This window comes from Peromyscus maniculatus, chromosome 12 (genome assembly GCF_049852395.1).
Source record: "Peromyscus maniculatus bairdii isolate BWxNUB_F1_BW_parent chromosome 12, HU_Pman_BW_mat_3.1, whole genome shotgun sequence".
Taxonomy (NCBI): Eukaryota; Metazoa; Chordata; class Mammalia; order Rodentia; family Cricetidae; genus Peromyscus; species Peromyscus maniculatus.
In genome coordinates, this window is record NC_134863.1 from 30,400,681 (window position 1) to 30,427,637 (window position 26,957).

The following is a 26,957-nucleotide window of genomic DNA, read 5'->3' on the forward strand; positions in this document are numbered from 1 at the left end:
TAAGAAACAGAGTCACTAATATCTATGACTTCCAAGTAAAACAGTAAGATTTAGTCAAATAGTGTATTTAACATGGAAAAATCTAGTTCCTAAGTTGTTTTCTTGTGTAGATGCTCAATCCAGAATAATTGTTGCAGGATCATGACTGGGTGGCAGGGGTGGCCAGACCTTTGCAAGTGACACCAACAGATTTTATTTCTACATGGACAACTGTGACTGTCCTCTTGGAAGTCTAGACTGGTTTCTGAGTCACTACAATGCTTTATAGGTAAGGGCATCACCGTTCACCAAACACGAACCAACACCATTCACCCTTTCTCAGCCACTATTCACTTGTCTATACTTTCACTTCAAATGTACTTGTTAATGACTTTTCTTGGTGTTGTAAGCAAATGCATCTTCAGAAAGCAGCTTAAGGGAAGAGAGATACATTGTGGTTCACAGTTTGGAGGGATTTGGCCCCTTATGCAGGAGAAGGCAGCTCTCAGTTGCAATGACAGAAACATACAGTGGTTGTTTACATCTGGGCAGTCAGGGAAGCAGAGCGCTGGACATGCTTAGTTAGATTAATTAGCTAGAGTTTACTTTGCATTTTTTTATTTAGTCTGAGTTCCTAGACAACAGAATAGTGTTTTTAAGGTGGGTCTTTACTTCTCAGTTAAACTTCTCTGGAAAGGCCTTCACAGACAGGGTCCCTAGGTGACTAAATCCAGTCAAATTGGCAATGAAGATTAACCATCTTGAATACCTATTGTATAATTCTATTTAAATTGCTATGGGGGCACTAGTGTTTATTTCTTTTGTGAGTTTTATAGAACAGAAAAGACATTCATGTAATTATCTAAATGAATTGCCAGTGCCCCAGAGGCAGTCCAACTTAATGGTCAATGAGTCAGATTTGAAGTCAAATCAGAGATGTGTGATCTTGGGCAAATTACATCATCTTTTGAGTCTAATCCTCAGCTGTAAAACATAAAAGAGTCATAGTACCTTTAACACCAGTGGTTGTGAGAATCAAGTGAAATAATGTAGCTAAAGGCTAGCACAGTCCCCAGCACACAGTACTGACTCAATAAATAGTATTCTTGTAAAATATCTATACATCATTAATCTGATAAAAAGAATTGCTCGCCAAGCTGTTGAGGCAGCTTAGTGGGGAAAAGCTCTGACCACACAGACTTGGAGACCTGCATTTGATCTCTGGAATACATTTAAAGATGTAAATCGAGAATTGACTCCCCCAATTATCTTCTGATCTTCACACACACACACACACACACACACACACACACACACACACACACACTGAGGGAGACATACACTAATCCATAAAATACATTCAAAGGAATTTTACCACATATATATCACAAATATACTGCATATATACCACTTTCAAAATAACAAAAATAGCCAGATGTGTAGTGTTGTTACATAGCTGTTGTCCTAGTACTTTGGAAGCAGATTCAGGAATATAAGGAATCTTGGTGGTATGATGAGTTGAGGGTCAGCCTCAGCTACTTGTGACCCTGCCTGGAAAAATAAAAAGAGGAAAAAAAATCAAGTTTAAATGTATTGTAGTAGTTTGGGTCGTTATTGCTGTAAAGAGACACCATGACCATGGCAATTCTTATAAAGAAAACATTTAACTGATGGTGGCTCACTTACAGTTTCAGAGATTCCGTCCTTTATCGTAAGGATGGGGAGCATGGTGTGCAGGCAGACGTGGTGCTAGAGAAACAGCTGAGAGTCCTATATCTTGCAGGCAACAGGAAGTTGACTGACTCACTCTGTGGTATCCTGAGCTAAGGAGACCTCAAAAGACCACCCCCACAGTGACACACTTTCTCCAACAAGGCCATACCCACTCCAAGAAAGCCACACCTCCTAATGGTGCCACTTCCTATGAAATTATGGAGGCCAGTTACATTCAGACTACCACAGGTATTAAACCAAAGAAGATTACAGATGACAAGTAGGAACACAGACAAATATCTAGCCTACTTAGTTATTAGAGAGATTTAGTTCTCAACACACTAAGAGAAAGGCTAAAATGAAAGAAATTGAAAATAATGCCATTGGTAAATATACTTACTATATGACTTTGTCATCCTATTCTTAAATATACACCCCAGAGAAAGCACAGCCTACATTTATATGAAAACTTGTGCTCAAATGTTTGTGGCAGATTAGAATAATCAACCTAAATGTCCTCCCACAGGCATAAGCACGAATGAACTGTGCTGTACCCATGTAATGAAATAGTACTCAGGCATAGCAAATGAACTGACTATGTATAACTGTACATTATTATAACTAACTCTGTATATGCTATTGATTCTATCTCCCTGGAGAACCTAGACTAATAAATGTCTAGTCTATTATCCCATAGCTGTTTATTACCTTGCTATCTCATAGATAGGTTCAAACATAGGATTATAATATTTTCTCTGGATTTATTTATTTATTTGCTATTTCTCTGAGCGTGTTTTGGCTCAGTTACCTAGACCATCATTCTAGGATAGACGTTTTTAATCAACACTTTTTTTTTTTAAATTCTTAGACATCAAGTCTCAGTTCCTCAATATTTTGGTTTGGAGTTCTTATCCCTAGAGCATTTCAAAGATACTCTAGGAGGAATGTGAGATTCTAAATACGTCAGATACTCTTGGCTTTCTGATTGTGGTAGTTTGAATGAAAATGGCCCCCACAGGTTCATTGGGAATGGCACTATTAGGAGGTATGGCCATTTTGGAGTAGGTGTTGCCTTGTTGAAAGAAGTGTGTCAGTGGGGGTGGGTTCTGAGGCCTTAGGTGCTCAAATCAGGCATGATGTCACTCTTTTCCTGCTGCCTTCAGATCTGAATGTAGAACTCACTGCTGCTTCTCAAGCAACATGTCTATCTGCATGCCACCATGCTTTCCACCTTGAGGACAATGAACTAAACCTCTGAACCATAAGCCAGCCCCAATTAATTGTTTTCCTTTATAATAGTTGTTGTGGTCATGGTGTGTCTTCACAGCAATAGAAATCCTAAGACATGGACCAACGCATATCTCCTTTTTCTTACTAATAAAGCACGTCTTTTATTGTTCAAGCAAGGTACTCACCCCTCTCAACCCCTCAAGGGAGGAGATTTTGAATAAGCCAAGTAAAACAAGCCTGCTCCCTCTGCTTGATAATTCATAACTTGCCAATAGTACTCAAGAGGACTTCTAGGGGACTCTAGTTATTCATCCTACTTCACTACTGCTACTAACAGAGCCCATGGTGCTGACCCTTTATGCTCCCTGTCATTTCCTTCAAAGGAGCAAGTGATGCATAGAAACAAAAATCACACATGTGAGTAGGGTAACTGGCTGTGTTCTGGTCCGCACATGTGGAATGATGTGCAGATAACTGAAGTGTGGCTAGAATCTCAAACCTCTTTCACATTTTTTATGAGGGCAACTTCTAAAATTTTCCTTCCAGCCTTTTGAAACTGCTCTGTATCGATGTGATCTACAGTTCCCCTGGTGTGCTATTTCACTCTGGAGCTGCTTGCTCCTGACTATAATTTAGCACCTACACATCACTGTTTCACCCCCTCCTCTCCTGCTCTTCCTGGACTCTCTGGTCACCAGCATTCTACTTGTAACTTCCATAAAATCATCTTTGTGTTTATTATTCCACAGTGAGCGATAGGCAGTACTTACCTTTCAATGTCTGGCTTAACTTTCTATGTTTTTGACATACTGCTTCATGAGGATGTGGCACAGCATCTGTTGTAGACAGGTTGGAATAATGAGGGGGAGAAGTCACCAACCTATAGATCTATGTAGATCAGAAAAACAGCTATGGTGGAGGTGCATGTTGATACTGTGAAGTGTCTGCACCAAGTCCCCCTAACCCTGGGATTCTTGTTTATTGAGACAAGAACTTCTTATTATTGTCACTTTTAATCAGGAATTGTATTACTTGCAGCTAAGCTGGTCCCAGCGGATACAGTCAGCTTTGCATTCAGCAGACATCCCGTGTCAGAGCGCTGAAGGTTTCTACTCTCCAGAAGCAAGTCTACCTTTGTTCCTTCAGCACTCACAGAGCCTTCTTTTTCCTTCTGCTTGTTCTGTGTCTGTATCCAATGTTAAAACTGTCAACTTAGATCTCTGCTGGGTTGAGCACCATTACACCTCTGCCAGACCCTGGCAATGTCTTCTTTGTGTCACTGAGATTTTATATTTTGCCTCCCTGATGAATACTCCATCTCCCGTCAAACATTTCAGACATCCCAGCTTTTGCCTGAAGTGAACCTTGCATGAAGGGCTAACCAGCCTTTGTTCATCTAGTGTTAAGGTCTGGGAAAGGACAGGGTTCTGAACTTAGGGACATTCTCGACTATTGCTACTACGGCTCCTCTAGGAGAAATATCAAAAATGAAAAGATGCATGGAAACATTGGAAATCGCACAAAAAGATGAAGCTGGGTGTATTTTCTTTTGTTTATACATACTAGGCAGGGCTTTGCTTTTTCCTAGGGACAGGGAGGGAATAGCTAATCTAAACTCAAGGGTGAACCAAATAAAGCTGCTTTCTTCTCTGGGGAATGAGGCATGGGCTAGAGGGAGTGCAGCTGTGGAACTGGGAATCTTTTACTCTCAGAGCAAGCAAGCCTTGCATTCTCTGAGTGAGCTTTATACACTGGTTTTGAAACAGTGCGAAAGGACTTCGGAGCTGACCCTGTGAAGAAGCCTGGGGGAGAATTTAAGATGTGGTCAGTGACTGCTGGCATGAGCCCAGATACAAGAGGGACAATTTAGTTCAATATGTTTAGAGAATGTTCTTCAAATTATCTTGTTAAAAATCTGTCATTCTCTCTCTTGGGCTGAGAGTTGATAAAGAGTTTAATGAATATGCAGTTTGATGGGCAGACAACCTCTCCTTCATTTTCTGGATTTGTCCTTCATCAATTGAAGCCTGGACAAAGGACCCTTGTCACCATTCTGTGTCTATTTGTCCAGAGAAGCAATCTGAATTAATGCTCTAGCTGACCCATCAACAGAGGCCAAAGCCAGCTTCTGCAGATGGGAGGGAGGATGCTGGCCATTAGCCTTGGACTTTCTTGTGCACACTGCTGGGCTGCAGGGCTGGCCGTGGGCTACTTTGTTAAGCAGGGAGCTTGTTATCATCAATATATTTATGGAGTATCTGCTTAACATTCTGAAGCCAAACTCCTGATCTGTCCCCGAATTCTGCTCCTCTCAATGCATCTGGAGTGCAGTGAGTGGCAGTTTGTTGTGCCTGTAGTTCAGGCCCAAACTTTGTGACAGCCTTAGATTCTGTGACTGCTCTTCCTTACCACATCCAGCTCATCAGAAAAATCCCTTGACTCTATTTTCAAAATTTATCTTGACTATAGCTGCCGTTTCATTAGTCAGAGCAATTACAACCACTTTGATTATTTTAATGGCACCTTGAATCATCTCTGGCCTCCACACTTTACCAGTTTCAATACTTCTCGGAAGTGTAGTTTATCTTTAAAAACAGAGTTTAGCAGACACTGGCCCTTCGTTTGCCTCCTGTTGTCTATTGGTATTAATCTCTCTCTTACTCCCTCTTCCTCTGCCCCGCTGCTTCCTAGCTATTTGTAGAACTTTCCAGAAGTGCATATCAGGTGTGTATTCCCCTTGCCCATAAGCTCTTCTCCCAGACATTAGTATGTGCACAGTATCTCCAGTCTTTTCTCTGTGTCACCATCTAATGGATGCAGGGCTGGCTGGTTTCACATCAGGGTGGCACAGCTGGTGTTATCAGAAGAGACAGAACCCTAGCTGAGAAAATACCTCCACAATATTGGGCTGTAGGCAAGTAAGTCTGTGGGGCATTCTCTTGATTAATGATTGGTGTGGGAGGGCCCATACTACAAGGGATGGTATCACTCCTGGGCAGGTGGTCCTATACACTATTTAAAAAAGAAGCCTGATGAGCAAGCCATTGGGAGCAAACCAGTAAGCAGCATTGCTCCACGGCCTTTGTATCAGCTCCTGCCTCCAAGTTCCTGCTTTGAGTTCCTGCCCTGACTTCTCTCAGTGATGGAGTATGACCTTAGCAGTGTAAGATGAAATAAACCCTTTCATCCCCAAGTTACTTTTTGTCCTGATCTATTATCACAGCAACAGAAACCTAACAAAGATATATGCCTTTCCTAAATCCTTATCCAAAAATTTGCATTCCTCAGGATCTTCTTTATCACTGCTCAGTGTTTGCTTAGAGTAGTTATCATGACCTGACATACACTGTGGTTATTTATTGGTTGTTTGTTACTGTATTCTTTCACTAGAAGATCTAGTTGATGATGATGGGAAATTACACATTTCATTCACTGAGCTATCAGGAATGTCTGCAACAGTATATGGTACTTTCTCATTTTTACAACCAGGATAAAAGGATGAGAAGGCTTTGGAGGTAGGGGAGTGTCAGAGAGATATTCCTTCTGAGGTTTGTCCATTCTCCTTCAATTCAATTAGCATGCCAAGGCCCCATATTTTGGGATATTGTGTTCTGGGCTTCAATGTTATTGAAAGGTGCTTACTCAAAGAAATATTCTCAAATTGCATCCTGTAAATTGCAAATTAGATAATATATATGTCTAGCAAATTACGTTACATTTTAAATGAAATCTTGAGAAAGAGAAACAGTATTAGAAATGTAATGTCAATGTAATTTTCTATGTGTTACAGTTAAAACCATCTAAAGGCAGGGAATTCTGCACCAGAGAATGTCTGCAGAACTAGAAAGGGACTGAAAGCAGTGCCCGCAGGTGCCAGGTCATCAATGTTATTACTCACATTTATCTAGATCGACTTTACAGAGTCCTCACCCCCAGTCCTGTGAGGTCTCTAGTGGGGAGAGTGTACTTCTCACTCATTGGGTTTGGCTACCTGTCATGCTTTGAGCAAATATGAATGATGCTGTGTCTAAGCAGAAGTATGGGAATGGTACTATTGCCCAGACCCCAAGAACAAGACACAAAGAGATGTTGGGGTGATGGTTCAGTTGCTGAAATTCTGGTCATGCAAGTACGGGGACCTGAGTCAACCCCCCTGAACCTATGTAAAAAGATGGGTGTGATATAACATGAATCTTAAAAGGTCTTGTTAATAACAACAAGCCTGGAGCCAGGTATTGGGGTGAATGCTAGAAGATCAGAGAAGCAGAACAAGCCACAGCTACCTCACCTTGACAACTTCTCAGTTGTTACTGTTTCCTCAGACTGGAGGCCTTTGAGTCCTCATCCAAATGGATCTCAGCTGAATTGCTGCTCACAGCCTTAAAGCTTAACCAGGCTAGTTCCTGGGCTTCACGCCTTTTATACCTTTCTGTTTCCTGCCATCACTTCCTGGGATTAAAGGCTCTTGTTACCAAACCTGGCTGTTTCCAGTGTGGCCTTGAACTCACAGAGATCCAGAAGGATCTCTGCCTCTGGAATGCTAGGATTAAAGGCATGTGCTACCACTGCCTAACCTCTATGTTTAATATTATGGCTGTTCTGTTCTCTGACCCCAGATAAGTTTATTAGGGTGCACAACATTTGGGGAAACACAATATTTCACTATCATGTGATGGCACTCACTCTCAATCATAGCACTAGTGGGATGTAGACAGGTGGAGCCTTGGGGTACTTGCTAGTGAGCCTAGCTGAACTGGTGAGCACCATGTTCCAATGAGAGACCCTGCCTCAAAATCAAGGTGAATGACGGCTAAAGAATGACACTCAAGTTTGACCTCTGGTCTCCATACACATAGGCATGCACCTGTGCACATATGTGTGTACATAGCTGCACAAACATGAACTTACACACATTTGCACACGCACACACACACACACACACACACACACACACCTCCACACACAAAATAGTAGCAAATAAATATTTTAAGAATTAATAGAAATAAAAATTAAAAAAGAACTTTATTTGACAGTGACAAAGTTCTCATTCCAAGTGAAAGGGAATTTACTGTTCAAGGAACACAGGAAAACTGAATAGACTGTGGTGTCATCAGGATGCATCTGGACCTCTATGTTGTTTTCAGCTTCTCTTATTCTTTGACCTCAATTTTCTAATGTGGACATGACAAAGAACACTTGAAGCCCTGGATTTATTTCCTAGACAGTCTACATCATAGAAGAAAGATATGATTTCTGTTCCTTTAATCTCAAAATGTCCTGGAGCAGAACCATGCATGAGTTTCATGGCATGAGCCAATGTCTTGTGGCCAGTGCATTGGGTGATATAAGGCAGAAAAGACTTCTTATCCATTGTGAAGTTAATATCTGAGACTCTCACAACAAAAGGTGAATTAAAAGAAGAGAACATTAACATTTACTTACTGTGGGTTTTATGCATCATGGGGCCTTCAGAAATGTATCTCAAAGATACACGAGAAATTGGGTTTTAGTGGAAGAAAGAAGAGTAATGAATCTGTTGCTTCACTTAATGAGAAGCAATTAAATGGAGGAAAAGTTTATTTAGGCTTACAGTGTGATGGGATACAATCCCACTTGTGGGAGGAGGCAGACTGAGAGACATACAGTCACATTGAGTCCACAGTCAAGAAGCAGAGAATAAATAAAGGTGGCTGGACCTTCCCCCATTAGCTCTCTTCCTCCTGTGAGTCTTCTTCTTCTAAAGGTTTGCAACTTTTCTACATACCACCACCAGCTGTTCACACCAAATGTTCAAACAAATGAAGCCTACAAAGTGCATTTCAAATCCAAACCACACTATGTACATTAAATGGATAATATCTTGTGAGAAACAAAATTTCCTGTTTGCTCAGATTTTTCTCTGTGTCTCTGTGTCTGCAAAGATGAGAATATTGCTTCTTTTAGGTCCAAGATGAGCAGCTATCATGTGAGGGCCTTCAAGGGAGAAGTAGGACCAAGATAGGTAACATTGACAATATATCTTTATTAGATAGGTACCTGGCTAAGTTCTGGGACTTCTCTCGGGGAAACGGCACAATGAAGTATGCTCTTGTGTTTCTGCTATTTCCCCAGCTTCCAAGGGTTAATTTTGTGGCAGTTACTGTGTCTTGCATCGTGGCATCATTGTTGTCCCAGATCAGCTAATGTACCTACTTTTGTAGTCAAAAGTACATAGTCTATTGCAAGAAGCAATGTAGTTCTGGCCACAGAAATACAAAGGGTGCCATGGGTATCTTAGAAAAGTGACCAGTGGACTAGTCTCTTCTACATTTTTGGAGTCAGCTTGATTGTCAAATGCTTTAATATCAGATCTACATAAAGGCTTCACATCAAATTTTGAGAGAGTTATTTCAGATGTTAGGCAGTTAGAAACAGATTTCAGCAAAGGAAATATCTGGTGGAATCTATCTGGTTACAAATGGTAAGAAATGGTGTAAATAAATAGGGAAGATGGCCAACCAGGTGTTTAAAAGCACGGCCACTGAATTTATTGTATAGGTAGGTGTGATCTGAGTGAAATCAAGTCTGAAACTCCTGGCAAGTACTTTTTTCAAAATTAGTTTTGAAACTGTGTCTTTGTTAAGCTTTTGGAGAGAACCCACACACCTCGAGTGTAGAGGAATTGCTGAATGGTCTTATTAAATAAAAAACCTGGAGCCATAAATTGAGGTTAAAGCTGAGAGATCAGAGGAATAGGACAAGCCACAAGTCAACCCTGCCTCACTGACCCTCTGCTTCCAAAGAGACCTACTTCCTGTATACCCACGTCCTTATTCATTTCTATTCTGCCAACTCATTTCCTCTCTCTGCCCAGCTACATCACTTCCTCTTCTTGCCCAGCTTTGTCACTTCCTGTCTGTCTGTAAAACTTCCAGACCTTTATGGTTAACTAGTGTTGGAATTTAAGGCCTGGCTCTGTTTCAAGTGTGGCCTTGAACTCCCAGAGTTGCAGATAGATCCCTGCCTCCCAAGTGATAGGATTAAAGGTGTGCTACAATTGCCTGACTTCTATGTCTAATACAGTGGTTGGCTTTTTCCTCTGATCCTCAGATAAACTTTATTGGGAGATACAGATAAAATATCACCACACTTGAGGATAGCCTATACATCTTTAAAATAACCCCGGAGAGGTGAAATGGGACACAGCATCTATTAAATGTTGACAAAGATATATGTCAATGTTACTCTTATTACTCCTGAGAAATTAGGACTAAGTATGCCCATTTTACAGATGAGGCTGAAGATAAGGAGGGTTTAAAAGACAGACATGTCTCACTATGAAGTTTTGCCTACCTATTCCCAGGTGTTAACTTCTTTCATGACATAGTTCATTGAATTTTTAAGACAGGTTATGCAAACTTCCCTTGTAATGACTTAACAAGGTAAACAAATATCTAAGGTTTCTGGAGTCACTTGGTTCTCCCCACCCCTGCCACAGTAGCTGAGATAAAGTAAACTGGAATTTTAAATGGTAAATCTATCCAAGGAAAGGCAACACCAGGGGAGAGTGTACAGGTGTAATGGAGCTTTAACATGCTCATGTTTGTGGCAATTATGAGCTAAGTGGTACCCAGATGGGCTACTGCAGCTGGGAGGGTTATTGTAAAAGAAGAGTGGAGAGTGAGAGCTCCTGGGGATAGCTAAGGAAGAAAAATGAACCTCTGATAGGGCAATTAACTAGCTTGTTAGCTATTCTCCTGGTGGGAACGTCCAGTGTAAAAGCCAGTAGAGGAGAGCTCACCCTGGAGAGGTTAAGAGAAGGTCAAAGACCAGAGACTGGCTTGGAAGTGCTATATGGGATGCTGAGTCTCAGGCACAGGGAAAGATCTATTGAAACATCTTTTGGATGCATTCTGAGATGTGGCAGTTTAGTGAAGGAATCTAGGCTCCTTTGAACGCTTTTGGTCTAGAGCTGAGAAAATAGTTATGGGGCAGAGGCAAAAGAGCCTTGCTTTTTGTCATTGGCAAGGGAGCCCTCTTTATCTGTTTTATGTGGCTAGGACCGAATTGCCAGGATGAGTTGTTCATAAATAATAAATGTTCATTCAGTCACAGTTCAGAAGTCTAGAAAGTTTATCAGATGGCCATGTCTGGTGAGAGACCTCCTGTTGATAATACTTTCTGCAGAGTCTCTACAGGCCATAACTGATGAGACAGAACATGCTTGATGGCTCACGCCTCTTTTCTTTTTCTTAAGTCACTAAACTATTAAGATCACCACTTGGGTGTTATTCTTGTGACTTCATCTCACTCCAAATTCTTCTTTAAGATACCATTAACACATGGCATTCAAGCCACAGCAAGAGTTAAAGGCACAGCCTGGCTCTAAATAGAGAAGCACTACGTAGCTAACAGGCCCGCACTTGGAGGCTATTATTTTGAATAAAATGTTTTGGGATAGAGAACCTAGCTCCTTTAAAGGAATGCCAAAATCAAAACCTAAGACTACCTAAGACAGATATTCTCAATACTGTTAACACAGAGATTCTAACTCAATGCAATAAACACAATTCATGCACCTGAGCTGATTATACTGCTGAACACGGCTGGGGAGGAAAGAAGCTGTGATTCCCATGGAAATCGTCTTCAGGGGAATAATTTGCCCACCAGGACTTCAATATTTCTGTGATCCAAAATGCCAATAGGGCCCGGTTGAGGGAGACTTTGTTGACTTCATTCTATAGCAAATAAATTTTGGTGCCAAGGAAAATGGAGAGATTAGGATGGATCCCAGAGATGACTCTGAAAATAAATGCAGACTTCCTTTTCACTCTATGTGGAAGAACCCTGATCCATGTAATACAATAGGAAGCCATAGTGTTGCAAGGACAGATGAGAAGGAAAGAAAATTAAAAAGAAGGTCAATGGGTTTAATTTTTCTCTGTGGTCGAACTTTATTCCAAAGTTCCATAGGATCAGCTCAGGAAAGGGAGACAGAAACATTTTCCCTGGCCATTGTTACAAACTAACTTTTACAATACTATATAGTTCATATCAGACCAATCAGAACAAAGGCCAGCCTATTAAAATGAGGGGGAGCAGAGGATAATGAAGGGAGGAATTTAAGAAAAAAGACAAGGTAGAGCATTGGCCAGGGTCAGATTATCTCCTCAGAGCAGACAAAGAAACTTATGCAAAATTTATGATGGGCTTAGATCCAGGACAGCACATGCTTTGAAACTCAATCTATTTAAATGATGATAAATGTCACAGCTGTCCTCCTTTATGGAGTGATTTGCCCACCAGAAGAGAAAGATTTCAAACTATCTTTTCCAAAGAGAGGATAAAAATCACTTAAAATTGGTCATTCAGATTGTCTCGTAAGTCTCTTGAGCTGAAGAAAGTTATATCCCTTTACAGAGAACCTACAAATAAATGTCCATATAAGAACAAATTAATGGTCCCCTACTCTGGGGTTTGGTTATGACCAAGATGGAATATTCTTCCCCTAGGTCAATCATAAGAGTTTAGTATGAAACTATTTTTTAACAGCCCATCATTGAATTGTCCCAATGTTAATTTAGTAAAACTCTTGGAAACTAGCAGCCAAAGCTTGTTTTATCACACCAGGTCCTGACGATCATTAGTATGAAGAATATACGATTTCTATGGACTTGATTCTAGAAAGAGTCAAAGCTCATATCTAGTGATTGGTGATTAGCTAAACATTTACTTTAAATCCCCACTAGGTGGACTATTGGTGGTATTATGAGTAAAAAAGGGTGTATGTGTGTGTAATGGAAACCTCAAAAATGATTTTCCTGTCCATGTATATCTTGCTCCCAAACAGATGTGAACAGGAGTTCATTTCTTCCAAGTGATGAGAATGGCCATGCTGGTGCATGAAAAAGAGCGAACAGTATAAATGCTAATGCTAATGTGTATGAAATGAAAGGTAATATGAAGGTATGCATGAAGCGATGCATATGCACTTATCTTTATAAATGTACAGAATATCATTGAAATAAATATTTCCATAAAGTATTTATTTATTCATAATATATCTATGAAGTATATTCTATGAAATATTTATAGAAATATAATATTTCTCAACATAGTTGAGAAATTAACCAAAAATCTTGATAGAACAGTTGGTCCAAAGGCCTATATCTTAAAGGCTTGCTTCTTAGGCCATGCTTTAAGAGGTGAAGATTAGTGGAAATTCTTAGGTCACTGGGGGCAGGTCACACCAGTCTATCCCCTTGCTGAGGAAGTGGATTCTCCAGCTGTGCTATTATCTTTCCCTCTCTCTAGTAATGGGATGGGCAGACAATGAAGAGAAAACAAACAAGAGGAACTTTTCTTTATCACATGGAACAGTTAAGTGGGAGAGTGGAAACTTGAATAAGGAAGTAGGAAGAGGACACTGTAAGATGACAGCCACAGCCCAATTGTGTGTCTTGCTTGGGAGTCTACAAGCCTTACAGTTCCAGAGGAGGGCAGTCTCCTGCAGGAAGAGTCTGCTCACAGGGAAGGAGAGGGCACTAAGTGTCCTACCTCTGGCAGGACTCAGGATGGAGACAGTTCCTCTGCTTGGTGTCTCAGTAGGATATGTCTAATATCTGGAAGGAAGAACTAGGGATTGTCTTCCTTCCAGCAGAAGCACCAGATCTTGGTGTCTTGTTGGAGTCTGAATCTGTGCTTGGGATGAGTCTTGAGGCTTGGGACAATCTTCCTTTTCTGAAAAGTGTTTGAGGCTCATGCTAGACAGATTAAAATCCTCTAGTGCAGTGGTTCCCAACCTTCTTAATGTTGTGACCCTTTAATACAGTTTCTCATGTTGTGGTGACCCCCAACCATAAAATTATTTTGCTGTTACTTTGTAACTGTAATTTTGCTACTGTTATGAATTGCAATATAAATATCTGATATGCAGTATATTTGATACGTGACTACAAAGGGTTTGCAACCTACAGGTTGAGAACCACTGCCCTAGTGCCTGGGTTTATATACATGTGATGTCTGATTGGCTGGTTGTGTGTATGCTGTGGGATGGTCTGTATGTCAAATTGCTCTGATTGGTCAATAAATAAAACACTGATTGGCCAGTGGCCAGGCAGGAAGTAGGTGGGACAAGGAGAGAGGAGAATTCTGGGAAGCGGAAGGCTGAGGCAGAGAGACACTGCCAGCCACTGCCATGACCAGCAGCATGTAAAGACGCCGGTAAGCCACCAGCCACGTGGCAAGGTATAGATTTTTGGAAATGGATTAATTTAAGCTATAAGAACAGTTAGCAAGAAGCCTGCCACGGCCATACAGTTTGTATGCAATATAAGTCTCTGTGTTTACTTGGTTGGGTCTGAGCGGCTGTGGGACTAGAGGGTGACAAAGATTTGTCTTGACTGTGGGCAAGGCAGGAAAACTCTAGCTACATGTGTATGCATGTGAGATGTAGAAATAGGACCAATCAAGAGAAAGCTGTTAAGTATGGAAATGGAAAAAAAAAGCCTGAACAAACAGTTTTCAGTCACAGCTACTATCCCCAAACCTGGCCCTATTTTACAACAGAAGTTGGGAAATAGGAAAGAGAAAGGTGTGTGTGTGTGTGTGTGTGTATGCATTTGTGTGTGTATATGTGTGTGTGTGTGTGGGGGGTCTCTTATGTCTGTCATCACTTTCCTTGCTCCTGTCTTTCTTTTCTCACATACGTAATTCTGTCTTCTTGTACTGTCCTACCACAGACCTAGAGGCAACGGGGAAAGCCAATTATGGACTGGAATATTTGAAACTGTGAGCTCAAATCAACCTTTTATTCCTTATTGGTTGATTAACTGAGGCATTTTCTATAGTAATCAAACACAAGGAAAGGGGATGTTTCTGCTTTCCATGATGGACACGCTTTACAACTTTCATAAATTATCATGTGCATGGCTTGCCTGCTAAAATGATGGCTAGGACACTAAGCAGTGATGAGTTTCCTGGAATGTGTACAGTTGCATCATGTAGAATCTGGCAGCAGAAAATTTGGAAATACCCTTGCTTGCTCTGTGATTTGGGGTGCCACTTTGTTGCATTTCCTGTTTGATTAAGGGAGAAATTCAGATTGAATTCTTTGTCCCAATTCCTGATGCATATAGAACAGGACTTTTTTAACTACAAAGATGCCCAGGGCACAGAAGCCCGCTTAGTATGTAGACATAGATGCAGGATAGCACACATAACAGGTATACAGTGGCAAAGAAGTGATCCCAATCAGTAGGAATTTAAGTGAATAAAATGAACTAAATATGAGAGAAAAGTGTATAGACACAGGGGAAAATAAAAATGAGTAACAGAGCTGTGCTTTTCAGATGTATTTGGTAATACGTAGTAAAATCTTTTCTTAAACTAGAGAATGTTATCAGAAAAATGCCAAAGACCATCTTCACACATGGAGAGGGATGGGGATGTAGGAGCCTGAGGCATAATGTTGTTAAAATGTCCTCTCAGGATCTCTTCTTGTCGCTTTCTCTACATGCTGGCTTTATTCTCTGGGTCTTGCTTTATGTGCAAGCTAGGAGACACGGCTAGTCACAGAGTGTCTGCTTCACAGGTTCCCTACCAGAGTGATAAAAGCACTTTCGTCCTGGTTTGAAATATTCCAGGGAAGAATAGTGATTGGCATGGCCAGGGTCAAATGTCTGCCTTTGAATGGGCCAGCTGGGCTGAGGTAATAGACACACTTTTCCGAGTTTTGCATAGGACTTTCTGATTTGATGCAGTGATGGGAACATGGTAAGTGCAGAGTGTTGATGAGGTCTGATTTCAGGAGCACTCTCCAATCTCCTCAGTGTTTCTTAGTCTACACCCAGCAATGTGGTATCTTTATTAAAAATCAGATCTGAGAGGAGCAACTCATTAAATTCCATTTAAACTTCAGTGACTGATATGGCATCTCTTTCCTGAGACCAGAACCTTTGCCTGGGGAGGAACATGTAGCTATTTCCTCAAAACAGAAACATTTTCTTATGAAGGGAAGAGAGAGCCTCTTAAGACCCAGGAAGCTAATGATACTTACAATGCCCAGGAAGCCTCAAAAATTGCAATACTCTTGAGACCCCCCTCCAGAGCTTCAGTAGGCAGTAAACAGTGGCTGGGGAGGAGGATCCTCCTCTGTAGAGCTTCCTGTAAGCCAAACGGAGCTCTAGAGATGCAGTTTCACTAAAGAGTTGTCAATCACACTGGGGTGTGATTTTGGTGATGCCTTTGCCTTTGAGCATCTCCTACTCCTTCCTGTAGGCAACCTCCAAATTGCTTTGGTTCGCCAGTATAGACTTGGATGGGATACTCTCTTTGGCCTGTTGTCAGTGCCCTACTTGAGTACTGTAGATGGCTTTTCATATCTCTCAAGGGAAAGCCACAAGTCAGGAAGGGAGGGCCAAGAATGATGGAGAGTGCCAACTTAGAGTTCACAAATTCGGCAGGTAACAGGAGTTGTCTTTAACTGTTGTTCGTTTTCATATTATTTTATACCCTGGTATCCAATTCTGCCTCATAGACTGCTATCCTGGTATTGGCACTATCACCAGGGCCATATGAGTTGTACATCTCTGTCCTTCATCTTGGACTGCATAAACTTCTAATGTATAACAAAGGCATTGCTGATGATGATCCCTGGAGTTGTTCAGTGATACAGCCTAGTCTGTGTTGATCACATGTGTATACTTGTTTCTTTCCTAAAAAAATTATTACATTCTTGGCTTGTTTAGTACACATATACATACAAACATACATACATACATACATACATATATACATATATACACATTTTGCCCTACAAAGAAAAGTAAAAGCATTATTTAAAATGATACGAAATCAATTTTCCTTACCTGAGTTGATAAACTAAGGTTGTTGGACTAAATCTAGCCTGGTGCATGGCTTAATGAGGAAATTTTAATAAAATACAGCCCCGCACATTTATCTACCTCTTGTCTATAAGTGCTTTTATGCATTATAAGTTTAGAAAATGGGGTGATCCTTTTGTTGTCCATCAAAAGGACCATGGCCAACATCCCAATGAAAAGGACAGGTTACCAAAAAATACAGCACAATGGATTCCTTCGATTACAATCTCACATGCTGCTTGGCCCTCCAATTTGAAGATCCCGAAGGCTCAGGATGATATATCCATTTTTATGTGTAGTTTTGATAAAATATGAACAGGCATGAAGAGAGTTGATTGGACAAAATGGTAGGACTTGTAATAAACTGAAGGAGAATGCCTAGTCAGTCTTCTCTCTTCATATTGTTCTCTGTGGTATTTCTTACTCCTAGGCCCTTCTGAAATGGGCCTCTTAATGATTTACAATTAAACAAAAACTTCCTTTTAAATGTTTTTTTTTTTAATTTTACGTGTATGAATGTCTTGTCTGTGTGTATTTATGTTCAACATATCTGTGCCTGGCATCCTCAGAGTTCAGAAGAGGATGTCAGATCCTCTGGGTCTGGAGTCTCCATGTGGTTGCTGGGAATTGAACTCCAGTTCTTTGCAAGAAAAACAAGTGCTCTTAAGCACTGAGCCATCTATGCAGCCTAAATAAGACCTTTGTTAAGGCCAACCCTCACAGAGAAAGATGCACAAATTAGAGTAACATTTATAGATCTCTGCAGAGTTGGTGTGGGGGTAGAAATGATTTGATATCTATGACCCTCTGAAGAGACGAGGGGTTCTATCTTGTAACTCATCCTATGGGAGAATGAAGAGGAAGAGTCAGGGAGATGGGAGCAGAGGTAAGCTTTTGTACTGAAGCCTACACTCCTGCATGTTCCTTTCCTCCCTCCCTCCCTCCCTCCCTCCCTCCCTCCCTCCCTCCCTCCCTCCCTCCCTCCCTCCCTCCCTCCTTCCCTCCCTCCCTCCCTCCCTCCCTCCCTCCCTCCCTCCCTTCATTGCTTCCTTCCTCCCTTCCTTTCTTCTTTCATTTTCCTTTTTACATAAAGTTAAATAATTAAGGTGAACAGTTATAAAATTGCAGAAGAATTAGAATTAGAGACTTATCTATGCTAGCAAAAGGTATAAATGGCAGTGCCTAACATCCCCAACTACAGGGGAGCAAACAGAAAGTTCTCTTTAGATCTTGGAACCAGGACCACAAAAATGGAAATAGTGTCTAATTATTGTTATAGAAGAGCCAGTTCTCGTTTATTAACATGCTTTATTTCATGAACTTGTAAATGCAAAACACACTGAGGTTCTTTTTTAGTGTTTTGAGCCATCCACCCCTGCCTCCTTCCAGATATCCCTAGTGGCCCAGTCTGATCTTCCTCCAAACTTCCTCTTTTTATAAATTATTATTAATTATTCCCTAAATCCAGTTAGGGCCACTCCTATGCTCATGGGTATATGGCCATTGACTAAGGCATAAGCAACTTCCCGGATGCCCACAAGACAGAGATTTTTCTCTCCCTCAGAGACCATCATTTCCAGTAGTCTCTCTGATGGGAGTGGGGACTCAGAGGCGTCTCTGGGGTTATTCTCTGACCCCAACACTACCATGGCAGAGACGGATGATTATGAAAAAAACTATATGGTATGGCCCACAATGCTTAGAAAGTTACTACCTGACATCTTACAAACACCAAACAAACCCCATACCAAACAACAACAACAACAACAACAACAACAACAACAAACTATATCAAAAGCCTTAATACTTCTTGTCTGGACCAGAACCTATACTAATTAGAAATGTCCTTTTAACTTGATAAACATAAGCCATTACCCTATTAGTTATTATATTAAAAAATAGGATTCTCTATAGGTAAACCAGGAGTGGTAATAGCTCAGTGGAGATCATAAAAGTTAAAGCTGGGAAGAGGGCTGAAGAGGAACGGTGGCAGAGCCAGGTTCCCGTGTTTCTGAGTGAGCTACATGACTTGTTCAAAGTCACACATCAGGTAGTTAAAGGCTTGCCGCTGTCACTCTTCAGTTCAGCACTTGAAACAGCTCTACATTCCCTGCCTGTGTGTTTTCACTTTACAACTCCCTTCTCTTCTTCATTTCCAAGTTTTTAACCTGCACAAGTCCTTCAGTCAGCAGCATTGGCGTGCTCACATTTTTAAAGCTCTTCATTATTGTTACTGCACCACAGAATCATAATGTGGTCATATTAATTATTCTCAACTTACCCACTCTTTCTCTGCCTTTCCTTAATAACTCCATATGCCTGTTCCCTTTGTGATGAGTTCTTTATGAATGGCAGTTTTTGATTGGTTGATGGGTATTCCCTGTACTTCTTCATTATTGAGCCATCCCCTACCAGATGTTCTCACAGTCCTTCTTGTTCCAGAAAGTCACCTTGGCTGATGTTAGAGTTCGGTATATAGTGATTAAGAAGCATCACCCAATGATTAGGTCCCTTCTGCACCATCAGCCTCAATGAAGGCATTCACTGTGTCTTCCTTCTTCTTGCTCTGAAAACACACAGTCCAAATATGTAGGGTGAGTTTTTCCAGGCATCATGTAATATAGGACAGTAGCCACTCCATACAGATTGAGAATGGAAGGAATACTGTTGAGCCATAGCATGAGAGCAGAATATCCTAGCCCAGGGAAGATTTAAATGCTATGAACAATGTATCTAATCACTTGTAAACCAAAAGCTTTGGGGGAACCTATGTTCAATTACAACATAAAATCCTAAAAAATAGTAACAGTAGCTTCACAGGCAGGAGACCTGAGTCTTGTTAATTCCCAGGTATGTGATTAAATCCCTTTGGCCAGCCACTCTGAAGCTCAGTTTCCTTATCTGTCCAACGAGGAAGATGAGCAAAAATAAATGAAATGCACCTTCTTGTTAGTGACCATATTTTCTCAGCCCCGAATCAGAGCATATGCTCTGACAAGTGCAATTACACTTAAGGGATAAGGAGACAGGAGAAAAGAAATATGGATTATGCTAGACAATTGGGAACATGTGGGTGCCCTATCTCCAGTTACAAAATTCTTTGAGATTTAAGGCCTTGTTATCGCTTTGTACATTTAAGCACTTTCTAAAATTTGTGAGTCATTAATGATCCTGGCCCTCAAACACTATTAAATATACATTTCCTATTTCCCCAGCTTATTTTTACAATGTCACTGTAGTCTTCACATTCTAAATCATATTCCTTTATGCTTCATTTACCTATTCAAAAATATTTACAGTTCCTCTCATGCAGTCCTCTAGGGTAGCTGGATTCACTGTCTAGATTGTGGCTTACACAAGGTGTCCAGTCAGTAGAAGGAGATGCCTCTGTTACCAGGTAAGGGCCAATTACACACTGAGGAAACTGCAGTAAAACATCATAGGTATTAGTCATTTTCCTGGGCTAGACACTAGACATGTAGGACGCCAACATAAACACAACCCATGACTTCTTGAAAATGGCAGTAAAGTGGGAAATCAGTGTTATACAGAATGGCCAATGCTGTCAGAGAGGGATAACAAATTCCTAAGGGAGCCAAGATGAAGGTACACTCATTCCTTATGGGTCAGGTGATGAGAGTCATGGAAGAACTCTTAGGGGAATTTACTATTGAAATCTTTTTGGTATGTTTCTTCATTACTAGGACAGCTTCTATAGATGTGTTGTGTTTGAAGATTCCTACTGCACTAGGTTTTCTGAGGTAGGAGTATTAGTGGGAGGCAAAACTTAAGCCCAGAGTTGGATAAATAGCTCTGCTTCTCTTCTAGAAGGTCTTGGGGTTGTCAGGACCCATGGCATTCCTGCTTGAGAAGAGGCCTGTCACCCCAATTTCTATCCTTCCTTTTCTCACAGACTATTAGAGAGGCATCTGGAGACTGGAATGCAGTCTCACTAAGAGGTCAGTAACTCTGTCCAAGAGAAATAATTGAGTTCAAGGGATGGTTGCTCAAGGCCTTCACTTTGGACTTGAGATCAAAGCCAAGCTATAAACTTTTGCTTGACTTTAACTTACACAGTAATGGTTTCTTTAGCAAACTCAGAAGAAAACCCTGTGACTACTGAAGAACACAATACTAGGATTCAGGAATGTGTCTTTTTTCTTGTTGTCCCAATAGTTAATTTTTACATGAGACTTGAAAGATTAGTAGGAATCTGACAAATGAGTTGAAAAGGGTCATGTGATATCAATCCATATCAGCAATTTGACTAGCTTTAAAATCACCATGGAAACATATTTCTGATGGTGATTTCAGAGAGGTAAAGATGAAGAAGGAAGACCCAGCCTGAGTGTGGGTGGCCCCATCCCCTGGGGGTGGGGTGATCAATTAAATAAAAAGGAGAAAGTGAGCTGAGTATTCACATTCAGGAAAGGAAGCAAGATGCATGTTGGCTGCCATCACCATCATGATAGATTGTATGCCTTCATAAACCATGAGCCAAAACACATCCTTCCTTCTTTAAGTTGCTTCTTGTCATGTATTTTTGATACAATGAGAGAAGTAACTAATATAATCCTAAAGATGAAGGATAAATGCAATTACTTGATTTCGTCAACAATATTACATGTCCAGGGAACTGGAACAGACAACAGACTGAGAGTTTGTATGGGAAATATTAAGCTCACCCATCTGCAACTGGAAATGTATAATAGCTCCTGTGGACAGCAGACAGATAATCAGAGTTCGCAAATGAGGAATGCCATAACTGGACCTATTTTATAGTTGTCAAGAGAAGATTGGCTAGAGGATAGCATAAAATCACAGACGATCTGCTGTGGGATGGTCTGTATGTCAAATGTGTTGCTCTGACTGGTCAATAAATAAAACACTGATTGGCCAGTAACCAGGCAGGAAGTATAGGCGGGACTAACAAAGAGGAGAATGGAGGGAACAGGAAGGCGGAGGGAGACACTGCCAGCCACCGCCATGACAAGCAGCATGTGAAGATGCTGGTAAGCCACGAGTCACGTGGCAAGGTATAGATGTACAGAAATGGATTGATTTAAGGTGTAAGAACTAGATAGCTAGAAGCCTGAGCCATTAGGCCAAACAGTTTAAATAATATAAGTATCTGTGTGTTTATTTTATAAGTGAGCTGTTGGACTGCCGGGGCTTGGCGGGACCTGGAGAGAAAACTCTCCAGCTACAAGGATCTTGTATGGGGCAACCAGCTGAGAGTGAAGAGGAAGATGCTGGCTCAAGGAGACACACTCTGGATGCAGGTGTGATGGACAGTGGGAGACAGGTGTGCTAGGACGCTGCCTACTGATATCAACAACAGAGGGAGGTGAGATGAATTTGTCTGGGAAAGGTGGGAGTTGAGGATAAGGGTAGTGGTTTATGTGTACAACGATTTAGAAGCATTTCTGTAGGGGGGCTGATCCAAGATAGAAAAGGTTGAGGTTTTGATGGACAACTGCTATTTGATATGGCAGCAATCATTCTGTCCTGCCACTCAGTATAATGTATTTATAACATAGAAATTATTGTGAAGTGGACAGGGTCAGGGACTAACAGTATAGAGGATGCATTATAATCAAACCAATTCAGCTTTGTTACAAAAAACAATTTACTAGGATATGTATGTAGTTTACACATTGAGAAATCTAGCAATAAAACTTGACTCAGTTTAGGCAAAAATGTTAGATGAAAAAATATTTTTTTAATATAACAACAATAGTTGTATTGTTCCAGCCAGTTTATGTACATTTCCTTTTATGTACAGAGAGACTGGGACTCAGAAATGGTAAGTAACTTGCCTAAGGAATATCACCACTAAGTGGCAGAGTAATTACAAAACTAGATTCCCCTGGTTCCATGCTCTTTCCAGCAGAAAATGGCTCCTCTTTAGCCTACTTAAGAGTGAAGACAATTAGCAACATCATTTGCATTTAAATAATACATTTGCTAAGCACAACTGATCCTTATCTATTTGTTAATGAATTGCTGGATTCCATACAATGTTTGTGTCTGTTGGGGTCTTTCTAACTCCAACGTCTCATTTATTTCTGTCTTTCACAGATTCTGGGACGTATTGGTGTGGTTTCACTTTTGATAGAATCCATCCATCCATGGTAGACATTTGTTAACTTCCTCTGCTCATTGCAAGCCTAAAGCTCTGGACAATTTTGAATAATGAAATGTTATCAACATCTACTTTTGAAGATTATGTTTCATTTCATTGTTTTTATTGTATATGCTCAATAAAATATCTGTGAAATGAAAGGGAAGGTGTCTTAGTCCACTGGACTATTCCTATGAAGAGACACCATGACCAAGGCAACTCTTATAAAAGAAAACATTTAGTTGAGGACTTGCTTACAGTTTCAGAGGTTTAGTACATTTTCATCATAACTGGGAGCACGTGAGCATACACAGCACTAGAGAAGGAGCTGAGAGTTACATGCTGATTCTCAGGCCAAGGGAGAGAGACTCTGAGCTTGGCATGGGATTTTGAAACCTCAAGGCCCACCCTCAGTGACACACTCCTCCAACAAGGCCATGCTTCCTCCTCATTCTAATCCCTTCAAATAGTGCTACTCCCCAGTAACTAAGTATTTAAGTATATGAGCCTATAGGGGCCATTCTTATTTAAAGCACCACATTCCATCCCCTGTTCCCATAGGCTGATTTCAAAAGTCCTGAGAGTCTATCACAGTCTCAACATTATTTAAAAGACCAAAGTTCAGATCTTTTCAGAGGCTCAAGGCAATCTCGGAACTCTAACCTCCTATAAAATCAAAATTAAAAATCAGATCACAGCCAAGTGGTAGTGATGCATGCCTTTAATTCCAATACTCAGGAGGCAGAGGCAGACAGATTTTTTTGTTTTGTTTTGTTTTGTTTTTTGAGGCAGTCTAGTCTACAGAGAGAGTTTCAGAACAGCCAGGGCTGTTACATAGAGAAGCCCATCTCAAAATCCAAAAACAAACAAACAAACAAACAAAAAAACCCAACACCTAAAAACCAAAACAAAACAAAAATACCAAAAATACAAATCACGTGCTTCCAACATACAATGACCCAGAATATACATTAACACTCTAAAAAGAAGGAAAAGGAGCATAGGGAAGAAATACTGGGCCAAAGTAAGACCAAAAACCAGAAAGGCAAACTCCAAATTCCTCACCTCTGTGTCTGATATCAAAGAGCACTTCAGCTGTCTAACTCCTTTCATCTTTATTGACTGCAACATGCTTACCTCTTTGGGGATGGTTCCACACCCAGTCTGCAGCTTTCTTCGGAAGGAATCTCATAACTCTGGATCTCCGACATCTTGATGTCTCCAAAACATTTGAGGTTTCACCTCCACAGTTTCATACAAAGGCCTCTCTGGGCCTCCACGCAGGGACATCCCTAACACATATCTTGCCTCAGTGGCTTTCCTTAGCAGCAGAGAGAGATTCCACAACCCCTTTAGTGTCTCCTTGACTCTAAATCCAGAACCACGTGGCCCAAAGTACCAAAGCTGCCAAATTCTGCTGCTGCTTGCTGGGGCTAGAACATGCCCCCCTCCTTCAATTACATCTGCATCAGCTTTCTGTGTTTGATGGTATCCTTCACTGATAAAGATCTCCCTAAATTCCTTTTCAGAAGTTGTAAGCTTAGCTGGCTGGGGTCTTGCCCTGAGGCCACCATTTTGTTTATTCTATTTAACATCAAGCTTTTCTTTAGACTTTTTATCTCCTTGAGCACTGTATTTAGCTCCATTATACTTCTTGATGCTCCTTTTCTCCTCAAACTGTGCATTTTGTATTTACCTTTGACTAGCTTTCTCCTTTTCATTATACCGATCTTCATAAGAGTGAAAATAGCATCACTAATGTCCACTAATGACCATGTGACACATTCAATGCTAGGCCATCTTGCAATCTCCTCTGCCAAAGCCATTAATCTAAAACTCTTCAACTTAGTGTCTGGCAGATTTTTTTTGGACAAGGACAAAAAGTAGCCATATTCTTTGCCAAAATATCACAAGAATGGGCACTAGACCATGTACTAATATTCTTCCCCTCTAAAACCTCTTGAGTCAGGCCATCATAATCTCCATTCCTCTAAGCACTACTGTCTTCTATGTTTCTGCTAGTTTGACACATCAATCACTGTTTAAAGCATTCAACTGCTTTCCTAATCCAAAGATCCAAAGTCAGCATTCCACCAACAAGAAGCGTGACCATGTTTGTCATACCAATACTCCACTCTCTAGTACCAGCTTCTTTCTTAGTCACTGTTCTAGTGCTGTGAAAAGACACCATAACCAAGGCAACCCTTATGGAGTTAAATTAAATTAAATGATTGAGGCTTACTTACAGTTTCAGAGGTCTAGTCCATTTTTATCACAGTGGGAAGCATGGCAGCATACATGGTACTAGGACAGCAGCTGAGAGCCACACCCCGATTGGCAGGCTGAGAAAGACTGGACTTGGTATTGATTTGTGAACCTCAAAGATCACCCTTAGTAACACACTTCCTCCAATAAAGCCACACCTCTTAATCCTAATCCTTTCAAATAGTGCCACTCCCTGGTGACTAAGCATTCAAATATAGGAGCTTATTTATCTTTTTTTTTTAAATTTTATGTGTATAGGTGTTTTGACTGCATGTATGTTTGTGCAAAGGCCAGAAGAGGGTACTGGATTCCTAGAACTGGAGTTACAGATAGTTGTGAGGGTTGGGAGCTGCCATGTGAGTTCTAGGAATTGAACTCAGGTCTTCTGAGAGAACAGCAAGAGTTCTTAACTCCTGAGATACCCCTTTAGCCCCAGGACTCTCTCAAATGTTGTGTCTATATTTACTAATATCCCAAACTCCATACAAATAAAATCAAGTCTACTAACTTCTTTCCCAAAAATTCCTCCTGTCTTCCCTTCTTGGTTTTTCACATTATGATGGACAATCCATTTAATTTCTCATTTCTCCTTCTCTTCTGCAGGAAAATCTACCATAGATAAACAAGACAACTCAAATGCCTTTTGAACTCTACTATGATAGTTGTCATCATGTGCAAGGGCTGCTTGCATTCGAACTCCTATCAACATGGAATATTCCTCTACAGGCTTGTGTGTTGTGTGCTCGGTTCCCAGATGGTAGATGTATTTTGCGGTAAAAAACCTTCCTTGGTGGGTCTTAGATAAAGGAAGTAAGCCATTGGGGCTGATCTCAGAAGTTTATACCCCATCTCCTCCTTTATGTTTTTTATGTCATCATGACAAGTCTATAACACACATGCAATGCCATAGCACCTCCTCACATACAATCTTTATATTCCAGTTGCTTCCTACCACTGAACCTCTGCTTATACAGGTGTTGTCTCCCTTGCAGAGGAAGTCACATGGGAAGACTATGTGACTTCACTTCCCTTGCTTGTATATAAGGGAGAGACTGTAAATCAATCACAATACAAGGTATTCCTGGACTCAGAATAATCACACAGGGGCTCTCAGCATCTCTCATGAGGAACTAAAATAGGACTTTAGATGAACCTTGTTTACTATCTGGCTGCTACAGGATGATGTCCCCTTAACAGCTATGAAATCCAAGTTCTCATGAAGTCCTAAGTCAAGTAGCATCAGTATCATGCTGATGCTACTTGCCCCCTCTTCCTATTTGAACCTATTTGTCCCCTCTGAACCTGTTATTGACCTTCAGCTTACACATTTTGTTTCCATGTTTGCTATTGTCTTTTTTTTTCATGTTGATTATTTATATCTGAATTGATTATTCACACAGTCGATGTGTCCCGAGGGTGAAGGCTGTGCCACAGTCACTTCTGAGCTTTCCACAGCTCTAATCACAGTGTGAGGATTAATATCTGTCCAGTGAATTGCTGCCTTACACATTCGGCCTTTCTTAAGGTCACAGAGAAGTGAGCTGTTTTTTGTCTTCTCTGAACTACATTTTACTTTCCTCGAGGGCAAGACTGAAGCCTTGTTCATCTCTGAATCACCATGGCCTGCAGAACTCAGTAAATTGTTATTGGTAGTTCTGTGAATAGCTTTCTTTTTTCTCTGTCAACAATCATATTGTGTCCACTTAATATCCTTCAACTGGCAGATTTGCTGTAAAATATTCTGTTTCTTAGGCTTATTATTTTGTATTGGCCTTTTTTTTCTA

The 26,957-nt window shown here is 40.8% G+C and overlaps 1 long non-coding RNA gene across 2 annotated transcripts in view; it reads left to right on the forward strand.

The window, feature by feature from the left end:
- Positions 1–25,802, forward strand: part of LOC143268001 (uncharacterized) — a 97,260-nt gene extending 71,458 nt beyond the window's left edge. Inside the window, exons 1-3 of one of the 2 annotated variants that reach the window (XR_013043587.1) lie at positions 17,859–20,181; positions 21,936–22,089; positions 25,777–25,802. This is a non-coding gene — a long non-coding RNA (uncharacterized LOC143268001). Of the gene's footprint in view, positions 1–17,858; positions 20,182–21,935; positions 22,090–25,776 lie in introns of those variants that run through there. The other variant, XR_013043586.1, reaches the window with a different exon arrangement.
- Positions 25,803–26,957: the final 1,155 nt, after the last annotated feature.